Raw genomic sequence first — 7,796 nt, 5'->3', positions numbered from 1 at the left:
TTGGGGAATTGAGTGGGCGGCACCTCGACGATACACACCATCTAATCAGTCGCATGATGCGGTGTATTGCGTAAGCTCCGCCCATTATGACAGGAGGGCTACTGTGCTGAGGTGTGATTGACGTTTCAGACCAACCAATAATTTTTGGTGATTTCACAGTGCAGGGACAGTCGGCTTGTCCGCCTCGGTAGATTTTTCAATAAACTTATGTTGATCAGTAAACTGTGATAACATTTTATACAATGCATACTAAACGGAGACACTTATAATGATGTGTTAATTAACGTACCGGTCCTTTTCAATTATAATCTAGATTGTTTAAAGGGGAAATCGTGTAATCTAGTCAAATTAACCGACACTTGCACATCGTAAATGTTGCCCCAATGTTTATCACGTTACAAGGCAATGCTACTTTATATTAAGCATACATTGGTCATTTTAAATAGATCTCGTGGAACTCGTTTCTTTTTAAATATCCACTACAAGACGGGTTTTCCCCCCTAGTATGTGCTGGCATTTCTTTTCCGTTCGGGAAATTCATGCAAGTAGGGCTTTCTGTTCGGTGTGCCGATTGTTACTGTGCATCTATGGTACCGTAGACCGGAACAGCGGCCACAGCAGACACAAACATGGCCCAAAGTTTGAATAAAACTTAAACTAGTAATATACTGTATTTTCTCTGTCCAGACTTAATCCCCATCACCCATGAACGCGGGATAGTCGCGGAGGGCTTATCAATGTAAAGCCGGCGGATCTACCTTGATATAGCCGGCGTTTCTTCCGCGATCATCCCGCGGCTACGAGCGACAGGGATTAANTGGTCATTTTAAATAGATCTCGTGGAACTCGTTTCTTTTTAAATATCCACTACAAGACGGGTTTTCCCCCCTAGTATGTGCTGGCATTTCTTTTCCGTTCGGGAAATTCATGCAAGTAGGGCTTTCTGTTCGGTGTGCCGATTGTTACTGTGCATCTATGGTACCGTAGACCGGAACAGCGGCCACAGCAGACACAAACATGGCCCAAAGTTTGAATAAAACTTAAACTAGTAATATACTGTATTTTCTCTGTCCAGACTTAATCCCCATCACCCATGAACGCAGGATAGTCGCGGAGGGCTTATCAATGTAAAGCCGGCGGATCTACCTTGACATAGCCGGTGTTTCTTCCGCGATCATCCCGCGGCTACGAGCGACAGGGATTAAAATTTGTCGCTCAGCGGGCGACTGAGTACCAAATCACCTGACGCGTACTGTATGTACTATGTACAAATAGTGGTTCTGTCAGTCAGCTGAATTATGGTTTAAGCACCTTAATTGAGACCCTTACATCTATGAAGAGTATTTGATTCTACCATATCTGGATCTTGAGAAGAAGATTTTTGAAATTTTGGTCAATTTGATCCTTTTTGGCCCCGCCCCTCAGGCGCCTGGGGGCTGCGGACCATATAATTCACAATTTTGGTTGACCTTTGGCCATGGAAAATCAAAATTGAAATTGGTTCAGGGGTTTTGGAGAAGAAGTCGAAAATGTAAATTGTTTACGGACACACGACGGACAACGCACGTAAAAAGGCGATCGCAATAGGTCACTTGAGACTTTGTCTCAGGTGACCTAAAAAGTCACTTTCCTGAATCTATTTGAGGGATTTCCTCCATCTATGAATAGTGAATATAATGCACACAGTATCTTAAATTTCTTTCCTCGTCCTTTCTTTTTTCTTTTCATCATTTATTAGGAATCTCTCATGAGTATTTCTTTCATTAGAACAATGCCTCCATAAAAATGTATCAATATTGTTGGAATTTAATATTATTTCAAAATAGATCTAATTTCAACATCATTTATAAGAAGAAAACATAAATTTAAGTGAAACTCAGTGCCTGGCAGATCAAAAGACAGGCAGATAAATGATATTCAATGCCACAGTAGATCATTGTTGTTAACCCTTTTACCACTGTAGACCATAATGGACTCATTCAGATGAAGGTATGGTAGAGCCTACTCAAGTTACCGAGGGTGAAAGGGTTGAAGGAACTAAATAGAAATGTCATTTTCTTGGTCTTACATGAATTCTCCACTTCTAGAAAATTTGAAACTTTGTCACTAAAGAGTTCATTCCAGAGTTACCTTCCAAATCATAGGTCTGATATCTATCTACAGTTCTATGCCCTTGAATACATCATAACAAAATCACAAGGTTTTATAGGCATCACCTTGTGGATGATACAATACACTAGACTGATGATGTCTTTGATTAGGATGAAAGAAATTATGCAGTGATGCACCTTTATAGTTGACAGGCTTTGAAGTTCTGGGGTGGCTCCTCTAGATCTGTAATATCTGATTTCTGTCGATAAGTGTAATCAGAGCAGAGCCCTGAGATTTTGAAGATGTTCCATAGTCTGAGTTAGAGGTGTGTGTGACGTGTGAGAGAGAGATAAAGGAGGTGGGGGGAGGAGTTCAGATTATATCAGTTTTCTAATTTGGAGATATATTATGCGCATCAGCAAATTTGCAGTCAAGAGGACAACTTCGGAGAAAAAACACACTGCACAGGATTAAGCACTGACCTATAAAAAAAACAGTCCCAGATACAACTTATGATTTTATAATAATAATGAAGCATATTAATTATATAAGATATTATTTTAAATCACTCCTGTATGGAAGCATGCTTGAAATGTTGCAACATGTTTAATATGTACATTCTTGGTGTATCTAGTAAAACTTTGATATCGACATATTTCTAAACTGATGAGCTCATTGAACAAGCATGGTGGCAGGTACAAACTACTAAAAGGAAGAGAGTGAAATCAGCTTGAACAGAAACATGGACTTGAGGAATAGTTGTCAATATATTTTAGGAAACACCAATCAGGGTATTCTCACACTGGTAGTTATAGAGGTGCTCACTATAGACAGGCGATCATTAGGAAGGATTCACTGCATATTTATATTATCCTTAATTAACTGTAAGTGTCCATACACCTGAAGAAAGGAATTGGTCATAACCTCTTTGTGTTCCTTCAATTTAAATCAACTAAGGCTGGAGACTGTACTAGTTCTATTTTCTCAGCTGCATTTGAAATAAGGCCAACGACCCAACATACACAATCCAACCCCGTATAATGAACCGCATCCAAACCGTGTTATCAGCATTTGAAACAGGCTTTGTTGTATATACCGATAGCAGTAATAAAGTTTGGGGTGAAAACATAAACGGCACTATAAGAAATAAAATTACACAGGTCGTTAACCCTATAAACATTGTGATTAACCTTGCAATAATCTACTTTTAGGTCTAGTAATATACAAGTGTAGTTAATTTCACATTTAACCTTTCACCAATCTTACTTAACACTAAATATTCTTTTTTGCCCATTTCAAACACGAGATTCTTATCTTTCAACTCTATTTTTAGCAATACACTCCTTGTATTTCTAAAATTTACTGGTTTGCCAGATGTGAAAACATAACTACTGCATGGTAGAAACTTTTGTGGAAGTAACTCATCCGTGCCATGTGATTTCACACACAATTGCATGTTGACACACAACAGATGTAGTTCAATACACCATTGGATGGAGATCATGACACACAACAGCTGAGGGCTATGATCTAGCATATTTCCTGTACAATCAAAGTTTCCTGGCTGCTAGTGTATACAAATATATCCATCCTGGGTCAGGTTTTGAAGTCTGGTTAGCTTTATTGCAAATTTATGCAAATGTGTCATCTTTTACTTTTCCAAAATATTGGAATTCATTTAACAAAATTTGAATGTACATATCTAGGGATTCTGAATGGCTACTATAGGTTAAAAAGAAAAGAAAAAACTGAAGAAATTGAAAAAAATAGTCTTACAAAAATTAGAATTGCATCTTGTTAAGCTGATCAGACAAATGGTTCCAATATGCACTCTAGAATATTTTTATAATTATATCAGACATCTGTGGAACATTTCTATGAACAAGGATCTAATTATCTACATTGCAGTAATACAATTACCTACCTACATCTAGTATAATTATATGAGCCTATTTTATTGTAAAAATATATCACAATTTTTTTATCGAATTTAATATTGGCAATTGTAGTCATCATCATTCATCAATTAAAATGTTTCCTGTTTTTGTTTTTTTGTATTAATTAATTAAATGTACAGCTCTCCAAATCACAAGTTATTGCAGACATGATGTAGCTATTAGTGGAGGATCCAGACTTTCTGAAGGACTCTAGAGGTATCAGAACCTCAGAATTTTATTTTTACCTTCTCCAAACCCTACAATATCTATCTAATGGTGGGATGAACATCACAAAAAAAAACACTTGTATCGTCATGGCGAATGCTAAAAGAGGTCCATTGGACCTGTATCACATCTTCTTTTTTTTTTTTTTTTAATTTGAACTAGGCAAAGTTTGGAGTTTGTGCTTACTAGAGACTATATATGTAGTGGTCAACTGGTCATCTCAGATTTCCTTTTGACCTAAATATTCACAATTTATACTATAAAAGAAGAAATTCTCAATCTTGTGTGAAAATGTTCGCATTGCAACTCTTGGAACTGATTGGAGTATGGAAAATTTCACAATGGCAATAGTTCTGAAACCTATATATTTTTAAATCTATATGTTTTATATTAATCTATAAAGAAATATTTGCATGTGGACATTTTAAGGCTTATTCACTCAATGCCAAAAAAACCATGAGCATTTCGACACCACAATTTCGAAAATTTCATCTGATATACTATACAGGACAATGTATATAACATTGTATATAACGTGAGATAAGCCTGGAAAGGGCTTGAATAGGCAATGCCTGTGCCTAATACAATTGTGTTTTAAATGCAATGAAATTGATTTGAAATGAGAAATGAAATGTATATAACAATTATACTTGCTCCAGAGATGACAACTAGAAATAGAGATGAAATATCTCAGAACCCATTCCTTCTTTTGGGCTTTGCCCCTTTGTCTCCAATACGGTGCCATATTTTTCAATGATACAACATGTACAGGTTCAGATGTGCAATGCCAAATTGGCAATAGAGGTTAAAATCCTTCCATCCATTCTTAATTAGTATGTTTCAAAATTATTCTCTAACTTTTTACCTCTGATTCCCCAATTGAGCCCCAACTTTGTCCCTAGGGTCAGCATCCTTCATATAGATATCAATCCTGACAACTAAAGCTGATTGCATCTGACACAGGCCACAACTGTAGAATGTTTTAGAGCAATTGGGAAATTTAGAATGCATGCAAGCTGAAATGGGCCAAATCTATACAAAAGATAAATTTTGGTACAATTGTCTGGTAGATATATTCTGGATAACAATCTGGACATTCCCTTATTGACCATTCCAATTTGTCTAGTGTACTGGAAAAGATATTGGATATTCCCTTCCCCAATGTCTAGCATACTGGAAAATATATTGGATATTCCCTTCCCCAATGTCTATTTTACTGGAAAAGATATGGAGTATTCCCTTCCCCACTGTCTACTAGTAAACTAGAAAAGATATTGGGTATTCCCTTCCCCAATTTCTACTATACTGGAAAGATATGAAGTATTCCCTTCCTTATTGTGTTATTATACTGAACAACATTTCTGCTCAATATTCTGTATACATATTTTCCACTATAAAAAAAATCTCTGAGGGCCGGGGATGAATTTGCATACTTGCCAATTCTTCCTATTTAGGAAAGAGACTCCTGATTGTGTACCCTTAACATTGGTAGTTTCAGCCAGAGAGTTTTCTAAACTATACCTTTATTCTCAGATCTAATGATCTCCTCTTACAGATCAACTCAAAAGATATCTTTTTAAAGGGCTATTTTGTCTCTATCGGATATATACACATTAATGTTTTAATTTTGAGCATGCAGAACCTCCCCCATGGAAATTTCAAAAAGTTGGAAAGTATGCATTTGCAATACCTGAAAATAGCATAAGTTATGGAAACTGTATGGAATATGTTGGTTACACGATAAGAAGGATCTGCTGGTAGGTCTGGCATATATAGTTGTATACCAGTTTCCAGATTGAAAAAATGTTGGTTGATTTAATAAATTATACAATCCTATATATATATATATATATACAAATATAGGACTTATCCATTACACTTATCACATCACTTAATAACTTAGGTCACAACACACACAACATACATTAATGGGGGCTGTATAATGATTGAATTAGTTAAATATTATTGGTGTTAGACAAAATGCTGACTCATTACTTATTTAGGTCACACTCAAATTAGATTTCTCGTGACTGATTACCCCTCAATTATAGACAAGAAAAACATCAATATATAATTTTTAAAGGTGGAATAAATCAAAGACATTGTCATTGGCTTAATTGATATTATGAAAAACTTATAAAAATATATAATTGTCTGCTAAATTCAAATTTTGCATTAACATTTAAAATGCACAAGAATGCAATAAATGTGTTATGCATGTACAGCAATTTAGACAGACAACTTATAAGGGTAACATTTAAAAAAGTGTTAAACCAGTTTAAAATTGTACGTCTCTAGTCAAGGACAAACAACATTGTATTTTCAATCTGACTTGCAAATTTATCCACATAGACCATTATGCACATTTTGAAAAGAGAAAAAAACACAGAGTGTGACTGTCAGTATTATTCCTTCACATGTTTAAGAGAACTGTCTGTTATTTTAGCAAGTATATGGCATGATGAATTTACATAATACCAAAATACAAAAACCCTGGTCAGTCTGAATGCGATTTAGTTAAACCAATAAGGTCATCGACCACTGTACAACCATGATCTAAGATCAGAAATATCAATTAAGCTTATACACTAACATAAAACCAAAGGAATTCACTCAACATACCAGGGAGGCCTGTGGCAAGATAAGCACGTAAATTGAACACTCAATCTGACAAATCTCTACTGTAACATTAACAAACCTGTGGCTTAAAAGGTTGGCCAGCCCTTGTGAATTTTACTCTCAGGTAAACTAACACCTACTGCAGGAAATATACATTCATTATAATAATTTATAGACAACACCCTTCTGACAAGTCAAGTCTACCTATATCGCCCATCTCTCGCGGTCGTCTGCTGATAAACATTCATGCAAACAGCTGATGAACGCTTTTAAGCGCGATGATTCATACCGTTTCCCTAGAAGCATGCATACTAAGTTTTAAACTAACAGTTTAATATGTACATAAAAGGTAATGTGTTAATAGCCGTGACAAATCTCGATCAAACTAAACACTGATTATTAATACAGCAGACAGATCAAATGGTAATGTAAACACATGGTCACATATTATCCTTCAAGCATAACATGTTACCGGGAAAACAGCTTGAAGACAATGATGACAGCATATTTTTGACTGTTTTGTGTAACTGAAAACAAACTGACAAATTCAAGCAACAAATCTTAAGAACGAAATGTAACTTAAAACACTTACCTGCACGGTAACACACCTGTCTGGACGGATTTCCAGGTGAGAATAAGATAATTTCCGGTGTATGATCTGTCGGCGCCAACAAACATGTGTATTATACACAGAAACTAACGAACATTTTGCACACGACTCAAAACACATATTTCAGTAGGAGTTACTTCCCTTCGACCTGTATCTGTACGATTTCAGGGCATAACTCGGGGCCGAGTACTCGTTGAGTCAGTACGTCCTATATTACGGATGTGTCTTGGAGTTAGATTTATTTCAGTTAGCTTAATTCTGGCGAACTATTGATTTCACTAAAATAGTGTTTCATAAAACATCTGAAATGGAAT

General features: G+C 35.9%; 1 protein-coding gene across 1 annotated transcript in view; it reads right to left on the bottom strand.

Moving 5' to 3' along the window:
- LOC110452760 (muscle LIM protein Mlp84B-like) overlaps nt 1-7,565 on the bottom strand; it is a 32,900-nt gene extending 25,335 nt beyond the window's left edge. The window contains exon 1 of the mRNA XM_021501432.1: nt 7,465-7,565. The gene's annotated coding sequence lies outside the window, so the exon portion shown is untranslated. The remainder of the gene's footprint in view (nt 1-7,464) is intronic.
- Nucleotides 7,566-7,796: the final 231 nt, after the last annotated feature.

This window comes from Mizuhopecten yessoensis, unplaced genomic scaffold (assembly GCF_002113885.1).
Source record: "Mizuhopecten yessoensis strain PY_sf001 unplaced genomic scaffold, ASM211388v2 scaffold775, whole genome shotgun sequence".
Taxonomy (NCBI): Eukaryota; Metazoa; Mollusca; class Bivalvia; order Pectinida; family Pectinidae; genus Mizuhopecten; species Mizuhopecten yessoensis.
Note: the sequence above shows the minus strand (reverse complement) of the source record. Positions and strands in the feature narration are given on the sequence as shown.